Here is a 15,162-nt window from a genome sequence, read left to right on the forward strand (position 1 = left end):
AATTAATAACAGAAGAAGTCAAATTCTGTTTAAGGTCTTTTTTTTTTTTTTGTATTTTTCTACTGGCTTATATTCTGTCGATAGTCCATGGTTATAAATCAATTGATTAAATCACGTATTAAGGAAAGCAAACGAGTTTTTTTTTACTCCATCAACATTAATTATCAGATTACAAATTTTTTTATATTTAATTAAGCATAAAACATCTCGTATCTCTGCTCTTGAGTTCATTTAAGCCAAAACCCGATTTTTAATCATATTTCAAAATGTAAGAATGCAGTTGTATTAGGAATAGTTCATTTAATCTTTCTGGAAAGTCTCAAGATCCAATTTTTACTATCAAGCTTGAATTTTCGAGCCAAAGTATAATTTTAAAAAGTCAAAGGAATTGTTCATCGTTAAATTCGAATTCGTTTTGGAGTTTTTGGAACAATTGACGAATGGGAAAGTTTCTAGGATTGATTTGAAACATATTTCGTGTTATAACCTGTGTCTATAACGCTTTCAAAATCGAAACCAATTTTTTTTTTTTGAAAACCGTAAGCTGCACTAGCAGCTATTTTTCTGTTTTATTTTTTTTTTTTCTTTTGTTCGCAAATGGTTCAAATTCTTATATAGATCGTTTGTTTTCTGTTGGAAAGTCCTAACTCATATCATAAAACTCTGTGTATGGTAACGGGTTTATGGTCGATAGGATTAAGAAGAAGAGGGAATTGAGAAACAGACTTTATACGGGTTATAAACAAATAAAACCAAGTTAAATCAGAAACTGGGCAACGGCCCAATGGGTCAGAGTGTTGGGGTGTGAGCGGGAGGTCACGGGTTCGAGTCTTGTATATGGCAAATTTTTTTTTAAAGGAGCCTAGTTCCATGAGGTAGTAATTTATTATTATTATTATTATTATTATTATTATTATTATTATTATTATTATTATTATTATTATTATTATTATTATTATTATTATTGTTATTATTATTATTAATTATTGTTGTTGGTATAAACCAAGGTTAATAATATAATTATTATTATCACAAATATTATTATCATTACTAGTATTATCATTAAATACTATTATAACTATTATTATTATTATTATTATTATTATTATTATTATTATTATTATTATTATTATTATTATTATTAAGAGAATGATTATTTTTTAATATTATGGAAACAATACAAACCTATATTATGAATGTCATTACTAATATATGTATTATTATTATTAACATGTTTAGGATTACTATTATTATTATTATGAAAACAATAAAATTTATTATTTCTTTCTTTAGTTAGTATCATTTTATAATTATTAGTATTATTATTATAATTATTAATAATATCATTACTATTATCAGTATTATCATTATTAATAGTTTTATTATTATTAGTAACTCAATAATATTAAAAACTATCATTTTTAACAAATAAATAATTTTGTATATAAAATGTATTTAGTACATATACTATAACTATATTAATATTTCATATAACTATATACATTAACATTATCTAGATAAATAATTACAAGTAACAAACTATTGATTTTCAAATATAATAATAATAATGTATATATATATATATATATATATATATATATATATATATATATATATATATATTATAACTAAATGAATAGATATAATCATTTTAAAATCTATATTATATATACAAAAATAAATATATTTAATATATAATTTAAGATATAATATAAGTATATGTTTTTAAATAGAATTTAAAATAAATCTTATATAACTACAAATATATATATAAATAATATATATTAATAAATAAAATTATGTAATTTCCATTATACGTTTTAATATATATACAAATGATATAGGTTCGTGAATCCGAGACCAACCCTGCGTTGTTCAATATCGTCATATGTATTTTTACTAACAAATATAGTATTGTGAGTTTCATTTGCCTTTTTACCCTTTATATTTTTGGGCTGAGAATACATGCGCAATTTTTATAAATGTTTTACGAAATAGACACAAGTAATCGAAACTACATTATATGGCTGAATGATCGAAGCCAAATATGCCTCTTTTTACTTGGTAACCTAAGAATTAGTAAACCGATCTACTAATTGACGCGAATCCTAAAGATAGATCTATGGGCCCGACGAACCCCATCCAAAGTACCGGATGCTTTAGTACTTCGATGTTGTTTTATATCATGTTCGAAGGATTTCCCGGAATGATAGGGGATATTCTTATATGCATCTTGTTAATGTCGGTTACCGGGTGTTCAATCCATATGAATGATATTTTTGTCTCTATGCATGGGACGTATATTTATGAGAACTGAAAAATGAAAATCTTGTGGTCTATTAAAATGACGGAAATGATTATTTATGTTAAACTAATGAACTCACCAACCTTTTGGTTGACACTTGAAAGCATGTTTATTCTCAGGTATGAAAGAAATCTTCCGCTGTGCATTTGCTCATCTTAGAGATATTACTTGGAGTCACTCATGACATATTTCAAAAGGCATTGCATTCGAGTCGTTGAGTTCATCAAGATTATTATTAAGTCAATTATAGTTAGATATATTATGAAATGGTATGCATGCCGTCAACTTTCGATGTATTGAAAGATTGTCTTTTCAAAAACGAATGCAATATTTGTAAAATGTATCATATAGAGGTCAAGTACCTCGCGATGTAATCAACTGTTGTGAATCGTTTATAATCGATATGGACTTCGTCCGGATGGATTAGGACGGGTCTCTACAAGGTTACCGGCTTTAGTTGAGTTAGATAAACGCGGAATTGATTTACATAGTGTTCGATGTCAACTTTGCGATGATGATGTGGAATCGGTTGATTACGCATTAATTTTTTGCAAGCATGTGTTCGAGGTATGAGAAAAGGTGTTCGAATGGTGGGGGTAAATTTGTCTTCTTCTATGAGTATCAACGAGATGTTTCAAGGGTCGTCAAATATTGCGATGTCGGATTTAGGCTCTAAATTATGGCAAGCGGTTATATGGACTTCCGGGTATCTCATATGGCATAATCGAAATCTAAAAACTTTCTAAAACAAAGTTTGGAGTGTTCCGGTTGCGATATGTGAAATACAAGTCAAATCATTTGAATGGGTCGCGAAAAGATGTCGAAAAAAAGATCGATTGGCACAATTGGATTCATAATCCTCAAATATTTCTTGTTTAAATATAGTTAGCTCAACGTCTTGTTAGTTAACTTATGCGATAAAATTGTATGTTTTTGTAGGAAAATCGATTGTAATCTCTTGCGTTTATTAATAAAATTATTTCCTTTAAAAAAAAGAATAAAGTGTAAAATATAAAATACAATGTGTAATATATAATATTCCAATAAATATAAATATAAATACTCCATTTATATAGTAGTCCATTTACTTTTCACAAAATTTTAGTCCGTACCTTTTTATCTTTCAATACTTTCGCCGATCATCACTAATATATATGTCAATAGTCCTTACCTTTAACGTCAGTTAAATGTCCGTTAATTTAAATATGCACGAAATATATGACACCAATAATGTATTCTAACCATTTTTTTTCTTATATTCAAAAAATATCATCTTCAACTAAGGATGTTCAATACTTCAATTTTCGTTTCTTGGTTTATTTAGTTTTAAAATTTTTCAGGACAAAACTGAAACCAAACTCATTGCTTTAAAACCAAAAGTCGAATTTTAATGCGGTTCGGTTAAAAATAGAAAAAGAATTTCAAAATCGATTTTGAATTCGTTTTCCGATTTTGAATTTGATTTTAATTGTGAATTTGGTTTTGGATTCGCTTTAGAGTCTACATATATTAACAATGTATATGTAATATGTATTTATTGAACGACTTAATTGTTATTAGTTGAACTTGATTTTAGATATGGTTTTGTTTTAATCGATTTCAGAATTTTTAGAATCGAAAATCGGATCTAGATTGATAAATTGAACCCAAACCTAAATGCAACAAAAATTGAAGAAAATGAAAATCGAATAAATAAACTTTTGTTGATGAAGATGATATTTTGAAAAGAATAGAAAATTTCATGACTACCCTTTTTACCCTTACATGTTTTGCAATTTGTTAGGTTAACAAAGTTTTTAACTGACACTTTTAATTATGACAGAAATCAATAATTAATCGTTTGATTTATAATACTATTTAGTGATTTGTCATCGTTTTAGTTATATCTTTTTTATACGGACTTTGATTTAGTTTATATAAAAGGTCAAACGCTAAAACTAAAAAGGCTACAAATATCAATTTTAAATAGAGTATTGTCCATAGTAGTTACACGTTAATTATTAAGTGATTGTTATTGAATTGCGCAACATTTTCATGCGTATTAACGAAAGCCATAAGGGTCATTAGAAAATTTCTTAAATTATTTTAGTATGAGAAGGTGGATAAGAAGATTTGATAGGTCGGCGATTGAGAAATAGCGACTCATAGCAGCCGACTAGATGTCGGGATGAAATTCGTTTTGATAATAATTAATGATTAATTGCACGTAAACTATTATATTTTATTGATCTACTATTTAAAGATAACAACGAAATTCTAAAAGCCTTAGAGACTCTAACGGACTTAAGCCTACAAATGAACTTGATCCACAATAATAATATACAGTTTAATACACTCGTTGTTTGAACGAGAAGTTATCCATTAATTTTTTCCCGTTAACTATAGTTACATAATCGCTTGATGGGATATTTTCGTCATATACACCTATAAATGGAACTTACTAAATAATATTATTTATGTATTTATTTATTTTTATTTTACAAAAACAACTGCTCACATATATTACTATTATATATATATATATATATATATATATATATATATATATATATATATATATATATATATATATATGTATATGTGTGTGTGTGTGTGTGTGTGTTAATTCAAAAGTATCAACAATAGTATCGATTTCGATAAATCAACAACATTTGGCCATTGAAGTTGTGATGTGGTATAGCGGTTGGTAGTCTGCCTCTTTTAGGGGAGGTTAGGAGTTCGACCCCCGTTGGCTACATATTAAAAACACAATTTCATCTCTGCCATGAAGTATATCCACCCATGATACCTTTCTCATATCGTTTGGGGGTAAAGGGGAGGGGGGTTTTACTTGGCCGTGCCCTTGGATCGGTTTCAAGGTTTCCTCCCGGGCAGCGATGGGGGCAGGGTTATTATCGCTGCATCTGCATAGTCGAAATGGAAGATGATCGCAATGGGTGGTTTAGTCCCGCTCGAGTGATCCCAATCGCTGTAAAAAAAAAAAAAAAAAAAAAAAAAAAAAAAAAAAAAAAAAAAACCAGATTTGGCCATTAACAAAAAATAATGTAAGATCTTAGGATAATCACGTCGTACATTATACTAGTTGTCTTGAAAAGTGTCATGATGCGTTTTCATTATCTTTGGCCCCCACGACCATCATAGACGCCTACTAGTAATACTTACCATTACGACAATTTATTTTCTTGATTGCTACACCCCAACTCTTTTAATCCTTTATCTTTTGTTGTTATAATAATAAGGTATGCAGATGTAAATAAAATATTTTATGATTTTTATTATCAATAATCAAACAATAATATATATCATATACCAAATAATATATATATATATATATATATATATATATATATATATATATATATATATATATATATATATCATGTTTGGTCGCATGTTTAGGGTTTAGGGTATGGATGTGTGCCTGTTTAGGTACGGATGCTTTTTGGGTATGTATTTTATTATGTGTGCAAATATGGTTGCTTTGTGCATGTTTATGGATGTTTGTATGTTTTTGTATGTATGCGTATGTATGTATGCTTATGTTTGTTTCTATGTTTGTATGTTTATGGATGTAGGTTTGTTAGTGTGTATGTATGTATCTGTCTTTGTGGGTAGGTTTTTATGTACGCTCGTATGTTTCTTGTGTATATGTTTTATGTATTGTTTAGATACGGATGTTTGAATGTACGTATGTATGTATGTTTGGGTGTTTGTATGTAGGTTTATGTCTGTAGATTTGTATGTTTTTTGTTATTTTAGTGTAGCATTTCTCGATACGTCTGGAGCCCTGCACAGCAGCCTATGGTACGTTCTCATATATATATATATATATATATATATATATATATATATATATATATATATATATTATTTTTTTTTTGTACTATGGGTATTATTATTATTATTATTATTATTATTATTTATATATATATACACACATATATATACGGCCCTATTATTGGAGGCAACACCAAGCGTCGATTTATTGGCGACTTTGTGATGACCCGGGAATTTCCGACCAAATTTAAACTTGAATCTTATATGGTTTCGACATGATAAGCAAAGTCTATTTAACCGAGTCTCAAAATGTTTGAATTATTTTTTTTCATGAATGCATTTGCCATTTGACTATTCCCGACGATTCACGAATAATTGTATGTAAATAAATGTGTACATATAATATAATATAACAAAGGTATATATATAGGGAGTTGATCCGTACATCACCTTATTTTTGCCATACACCACCAAAACAATTATTTGGACATTTCTACCCTTCTTTTGAGAAGTTAAGGGGAGTTGGTGGTGAATAAAAGGAAGGGTAAAAATGTCCAAATAATTATTTTGGTGGTGTATGGCTAAAATAAGGTGGTGTACAAATCACCTCCCATATATATAATAATTAGAAATAATAAAATATAACTGAAATATTAGAGTTAAGTATGTAAAGTGATATGCAAGATAATAATGTTGTTATTAAGTAAATTCATATATAAATAAACATGATTTCTATACATGATTAATATTATATGTATGTTGTAATATATATAAAATATATAAAAATTAAATAATTAATACGTGTTATTATATATTAGATAGTTAATAAATAGTACATAGTTAATAATATCAATATATTAAACTTACTTACAAGATTAATTATAATTACTATATTAATATTATCATTACTCGTATTAAAATTAATATAAATATTAATATCAATATAAATACTAATACTATATATAATATAAAGATATGAAATTGGATACAGTTAATTTGTTATTATATTACTATTACTAATATTACTGTTATCATTATTAATAACATTACTAATATAATTAATAGTGAAATTATGATTAATATTATGATTTATAATCAATAAAGTCATTATTATTATTATATGTATCATTATGAAGATAATACAAATCATTTTTTTTTATTATCATTAACAAATATTATTATTATCACCTTTATAATAATAATTATAATTAATATATATTATCGTATTATTAATAGTTGTTATTATTAGAATTATTATTATTATTACTATTAAAATTAATTTTGAATAATAATGTTTGTAAAATTAATATTATTAGTTTTCCTTATATATATTTAATATATATATATATATATATATATATATATATATATATATATATATATATATATATATATATATATATATATATATATAAATAAATAGTCGATATAGTTATATACAAATACAGATATATTTAAATACATATATATATATACAAATATTTAGACTAATTATATTATATAGGTACAGACATATATATATATACGCATTTTTTTTTATGAGTTTCCTTAATATCCTTGTTTCTGTTTGCCTGTGATTTGGCTGTCGACCATGAACACTAGATAACAAATCTGTTCACTGCTCCAAAAGTGAAATTAATACTTAATATTCGTTATCTATCGATGGTACTGCAATTGTCACAGAATAATACAGAAATTAATTAATTTAAACCCATTTATTTTCTCTGTTCTTGAAACCAAAACACCTTAGCTCAATTTCGTTCAAATCCTAAAAATGTATTAGTGCAGTTTAATTAGGAATATACTGAGTGAACTATCTGCAAATTTTTCGGATCCAATTCCTCAAATTGATGTTTAATTTCAGAGTCAAAGTTTTGATTCAAAAAGTCAAACGAATCGTTCATAGCGAAATTCGATTTTGTGTGTGTGTTTCGAGGTAAATTGATGATTTCAATAGTTTCTATACATGATTTATAAACTATCTTATGTTGTGATCATAAGCTATTACGTACCCAAAATCAAAAACTAATTTTTTTTTTTAAAATTACCGTAAGCTGCAGCAGTTTTTATTTATTTATTTATTTATCGATTCAATTGATTCAAGGTTTATAAAGGTCGTTTATATATTGATTGATGGCCCTAAAATGAACAACTAAATCATGGATTCGATTACGTCTCTGGTGGTCTGAATCAGTGAAGAAGAAGAAGAATGTTTAGAACAGAAAAACTGGTTTAAATAAATATTGAGAGGGTATAAGTCAGATAAATTTAATTGGACGAATGGTTAGGAGGGTATTTGGATTAATGAGAGGTCGGAGGTTCGAGCCTCGCAGGAGGTATCATTTTTTTTAACTCTTCCCTAAGGTAGTTTCCTATTATTATTATTATTATTATTATTATTATTATTATTATTATTATTATTATTATTATTATTATTATTATTATTATTATTATTATTATTATTATTATTATTATTATTATTATTATTATTATTATTATTAATTATGAATGTCATTATTATCTATGTATTATTATTATTTGTATTATTATTATTAGAATTAGGATTAACAATATAAGTATTATTAAGTATCAAAAATATATATATATATATATATATATATATATATATATATATATATATATATATATATATATATATATATATATATATTATTATTATTATTATTACTACAAATGTTATTGATATCATAAAAGGATAATAACTCTATTAGGAATTGACTAAGTATAATTGTAACATGATGAACGAGATTGTGATAATAAAAGATTATAAGTATTACGAATTAGTTACGAATATAATTAAGACTATATGTGATGTTACAAAAGATTATAAAATGTTTAAGATTTAAAACATGAATGTAAAGTTAAAAGATGTATTGCGAAGATTCTTTTTTTATAAAAAGATGATCAATAAAATCATGGGTTATAATCTGAACTTGATCATGAATATGGTTATGATATAAAAATAATTATGGTTATGATTTTTTTTAAACAAAGTATTTTAATTACTAGCATTATTACTATTATTATGATTAATATTGTATTATGAGTATTATGATAGCAAATAAATAAATATACTTACTACATATACAATAATTATATTAAGGTTCCATATAACTATATATTAACATTATCTAGATAAATAATTACATGTAACAAACTATTGATTTTCAAACATAATAATAAATACGTACACATACATGCATATATATATATATATATATATATATATATATATATATATATATATATATATATATACATATATATCATATTAATATAACTAAATGTATAGATAATTATCATTTTAAAATATATATACAAAATAAATATATATAACATATAATTTGAGATATAATATAAATATATGTTTTTAAATGGAATTTAATATAAATTCTATATAACTACAAATATATATATATATATATATATATATATATATATATATATATATATATATATATATATATATATATATATTAATAAATAAAATTATGTGGTTTCCATTATATGTTTTAATATATATACAAATGATATAAGTTCGTGAATCCGAGGCCAACCCAGCATTGTTCAATATAGTCATATGTATTTTTACTACAAAATACATTAGGTGAGTTTCATTTGCTCCCTTTTTAAATGCTTTTGCAATATATATTTTTGGGACTGAGAATACATGCGCTGCTTTTATAACTGTTTTTACGAAATAGACACAGGTACTTAAAATTACATTATATAGTTGGATTATTAAACCGAATATCGCCCTTCAAGTCTGGTAACCTAAGAATTTAGGGAAATGGCCCCTGATTGACGCGAATCCTAAAGATAGATCTATGGACCTTGACAAGTCCCATTCGGGGTACGAATGCTTTAGTACTTCGAGATCATTATTATATAGACGAGAGGTTCTATTTGGGGATATTCTATGCATTAAAATTAACGTCGGTTACCAGGTGTTCAATCCATATGAATGATTTTTTGTCTCTATGCATGAGACGTATATTTATGAGAAATGAAAATCTTGTGGTCTATTAAAATGATGGAAATGATTATTTATGTTAAACTAATGAACTCACCAACCTTTTGGTTGACACTTTAAAGCATGTTTATTCTCAGGTATGAAAGAAATCTTCCGCTGTGCATTTGCTCATTTTAAAGATATTACTTGGAGTCATTCATGGCATATTTCAAAAAACGTTGCATTCGAGTCGTTGAGTTCATCAAGATTATTATTAAGTCAATTATAGTTAGATATATTATGAAATGGTATGCATGCCGTCAACTTTCGATGTAATGAAAGTTTGTCTTTTCAAAAATGAATGCAATGTTTGTAAAATATATCATATAGAGGTCAAGTACCTCGCGATATAATCAACTGTTGTGAATCGTTTATAATCGATATGGACTTCGTCCGGATGGATTAGGACGGGTCTCTACAGACTTGACCGCCGCTTAGAGCCTATATTGAACTCCAGACTTGATGTAAACCCATGGAAACTCGCTCCTACCATTTTCATGGCGTCCCGATTTTATTACTTTTTATTTATTTTATCTATCTCTATTTATTTAAATTATTATTATTATTTTTTTCCTACTACTTTTTGGGCCGGAGGTCCTATTGGAAGCAATCTCTTTATCCGTCGAACAGAGAGAGGGAGGACTTTCTCTACTCTTATGAGTGTTTCACTCGGGGTGGAGAAATGATTTTTCTCTATTCTAGGATAGAGGTAGGGTTGTCTACGCCTCACCTCCCCCATACCTCACGCATGTGGGATTGGGCATGTTGTTGTTGTTGTTGTTGTTGTTTGTCAAAATCATTATTCATTTTAAAAGCTTTATTGTAAAACAAGTGAAATGACCCGTGGGTTTGTTTAAACGAAACAGTTTAATGTTATATTTTAGGTATTAAGTGAATTTAAACACTAAAGTCATTTAGTTTAATGACCCAGCGGATTCCGACTAAAAAAAATTCCCGTTGTTTTTACAAACACATTGATGTACTTAACTTGGTCGGAATAAATGAACTACATTCATTCTCTCACCATCATCTTCCAATTTTTATCACAATTACTATTTTCCTTGTCATAAAAGTCTACATTAGAACCTTTTATTGAGACGTGTATTTCGCATACATATATAACGTAATTAATCTCGTAAAAATAACTCATATTTGAATTTGAATAATAATATAATAATAATTAATAATTAATGAGAGTGAATTTTTTTCTCCGAAAAACATTAAATAAGTAAATAAGTAGATTTAATTTAATTAGTCATTAATTAGATTAATGACATCATCGTAAGGCTTTATATTTTTTTTTCTTTTTAATTTTTTCTTAAAAGAGGAATTAGCCTAATAATAACATTATCATTGTAGGATTTTAATAGAAACTACGGATAGGTTATGTTGGGCCTTTTTAAACCTCTGTAGTTGTGATTGTTGCCCTTTCCCAACGTCTTATTAAGGGGTGTTATTAATAAAATTTTGGCAGTTCATAATTTTTTTTTTTTTTAAAAACTTTATTGTATATATGTTTCATTTGAACGAAAATATTTTCACTAGTTGTTAGTTTTAACATAGAAAATTAGAAAGTTTTTATTGATAGAACCTTTAACTAGAACATTTAATTAAAAATTTCTTAAATTATTATAACAAAGGGATAACCAGCATATTTATACAAGAACTAATGAATAATAAAATGACATTTTATAATATATTAAACGAAGTAACTGCAAGAGATGATCGCTTGAGTGGTTTAGTCCTCATTGATGATTCCAAATTACTGTTAGAAAAAAACTTTTAATAAATTTGACGTTAAAAAAAGTATAGATTTGAAAAATTACGAATAAAAACAATTAGACTTTGTCTATGTGACTATGTGTGTTTTATTATACGCAACAAAGAAAAGTTCACTAATTCACTAACTAGGTAAAAAAAAGACAAAGTATGAACGTTGTTATATTCAACATTTCATAGAACCAATTAACCAATAGACACTTATTTGAGAGCACATCACTGACAATACTCAGATGACTTCAATAATTGAATATATCAAAGACCATACGCTACCTAAAGATTTTCAAAGCGCGAAACGTATAAAAATGAAAGCGCCTGTGTATTCACTCGAGGATGGTACCTTATACAAGAAATCCTTCTTGGGCCTACTCTTGAGGTGCGTAGGTCCCAACAAGGCGGTCACCAATGGGGGAAAGATAATGAGGCTTGGGTATTATTGTCCCTCCATGTATCGCAATACCAGTGAAGTTGTTAAAAGATGTGTTTCATGCCAGGTACACGCGCCACTATCACATATGCCAACGCAAGATATGATTCTGATAACATCTGCATGGTCTTTCTACAAATGGGAAATTGATATCGTTGATCCGTTTCCAAAAGATGGGGAACACTACTCACCTGGTGGTAGCGGTTGATTTTTTTACCAACTGGGCAGAAGCAAAACCATTAAGGTTTATTAATGGAAATCAAATTCGCAATTTTGTGTGGGAAAACATTGTCTGCCGTTTTGGAAATCCTCATGAGATAGTGAGTGACAATGAAAACAATTCATTGGAGAACCGTTCAAAAGTTGGTGCTCAGAGCTGAACATTAAACAGTTCTTCACTTCTGGTTATCATCCGCAAGCCAATGGTCAAGTAGAGGTTACAAATCCTGACATTGTAGCAAGTATTAAAGCAAGACTGGGAGAACGTAGCAATGGTTGGGTAGATGAATTGCCAAAGGTACTCTGGGCATTCCGTACCACTCCAAAAGGAATTACTAAAGAAACCCCTTTCAGTTTGGTAGTGCGGATCTGAGGTTGTTATACCAGCAGAAATTGTCGTTCCTACTGAACGTGTTGCAACTTTTAATGATGAGTCAAATGAGATTTCCATCTAAGAGAATTTGAACTTACTGAATGAACGCAGGGAGAGCGCCGCTATCCGTGAAGCGTCTAATAAGCTGGAAAATTGCTAAGTACTTCAACAAACGCGTCAATCCGCGTTCATTTCGCCCGGGTGATTGGGTTTGGCTTACCGATCAAGCAAGCTGGGCTGAAGATACTGGAAATCTTCGGCGTAACTGGGAAGGTCCATATGAGGTTGTCGAGGCGTTGCAAACGGTTCGTACACCCTGAAGACACAAGACGGAAAACCGGTGCCACTCACGTGTCACACAACCAATTTGAAGAAGTATTATTTCTAGTCTAAGAAAAGTTTGTTTTATTTTATCTTTAAATACTGGCTGATCACCACAATGTAAGTGCAATGCGCATTGAACTTTTTATTTATGGTTGCTTTGAATTTTAGAAACGTATTTCATTTCTCATTTATTATGATTACGTAATGTAGTTATTTATGGCAGCATTTTGATGAGTTAAAACTAAGACCATTCATATGTGACTACATCTGCCACCTAAAGAAAAATGTTCTAACTTTCTGCTGGCAATAGCCGCCCCGCCACGAGAAAAGGTTACGTGCGACGGTGGCAGAAAAGAATTTGCTTATGGGTTTCGTACATGTCGCATAAAATTCCCCGCATAACTTAGAACTTATACAAAGTCATGACGCACAAAAATACACAAGTGTTATGTAACCGTGACGATGGTTAACACTTATACATGTACAAAATACAAAATTCACATCACAATATATGTACGCCAAAAGGATGTATTGCGTCCAAAATATATTTATATATAAGAATGAAAATTTACGAAGGATGGGGTATGGATCCTTACTAGGGGTGTGCGTGGTACGGTTCCGGACCAAATTTGTTCGGTTCGGTTCCGTCCCGAATCCCAATTTGAAGAAAAAACATGGACCGAGGATCGGACCAAATATTATCAGTTCGGTTCGGTACGGTACAGTTTGTAACGATCCAAAAATATCAAGAAAAGGCACTAGGAGCGCCGCTCCTAGGTTCAGGAGCGCCGCTCCTGGACGGGGAAAAGAATGGGTCTTTTGTTTTAAATTGTAAATTATGAAGGGCACTTTGGTCTTTTCACATATGATTGTATATAAGCATTGTGATCAGATCTAGATCTCACTTTTCACCTCATCTTTCACCTACACAAACACTCTCATCCACTTTGAGAGAGAGAAACCCATTTGAGAGAGAGAAAGCTCAAATCAAGGAGGAAGAAGTTTGATGCAGGTCAAAGTGCGAGTATTAAAGTTGTCTATCTAGTCACTAGCCCGTTTTGATTGTGGTGGTATGTCCTAAACATGATTTTCTTTAATTTGATTTGTTAGAGGGTTAGGGTTTGGGTCAATGGTGAACATAAAACCCATTTGTTGGTAATTTGGGGGTTTTGGGTAAGATTGGGTCATAAGAAACCAAGAATGACTAACCTAGGGTTTTAATGTGATGATTTGTGTTTATGGGTCTTAAATGGTTAGTCAATCACTAGCACACTTTGTGTTAAAGTGAATGGGTGTTATTTGGGTTGTGGATGACCCAAATAGGTGTGTTGACCTTGGAATGGGTCAAATGAGTATTGGGTGACCTAAGTTGCCTAGTGAGTATGAAAATGCACTAACCTTGTGTTAATAAGTGTATTAAGACCTTAATCGATTGATGTTAGCGATTTGGTGTAATCTTGACCTAGTGTGAGGGTTAAAGGTGCAAATGGGTCACATTTGCACTATGGGTCAAAATGACACTAGGATGGTGGGTGAGTTGGTTAACCAACTTGATTGTGTTATGTGCATAATGTAATAGGTATGTTACATTGAAGGTTGCGATCTTGGTTTATCATTCACCGAAGGCGTTAAGATGAGTGTAATAACTATGCATGTATGTATATAGTGTATTTATTTGTATGCTATGGCATGAACCAAAGAGACGATAGCATCGTAGTGCCATAGCATGTGCGAGTGTGCTACGATGTGAACCAAAGAGCCGATAGCATCGTAGTGCATATGTTGTGGTGTGAACCAAAGAGCCGGTCGCACTATAGCACGAGTTGTTGAGGTGTGAACCAAAGAGCCGGTAGTGCCTTAACATGAGTATGACTCAAGATGTGATGTGAACCAAAGAGCCGGTAGCATCATGATAAGTGCGTATG

The sequence above is a fragment of the Rutidosis leptorrhynchoides genome, chromosome 4 (genome assembly GCF_046630445.1).
Source record: "Rutidosis leptorrhynchoides isolate AG116_Rl617_1_P2 chromosome 4, CSIRO_AGI_Rlap_v1, whole genome shotgun sequence".
In the NCBI taxonomy this organism is placed as follows: Eukaryota; Viridiplantae; Streptophyta; class Magnoliopsida; order Asterales; family Asteraceae; genus Rutidosis; species Rutidosis leptorrhynchoides.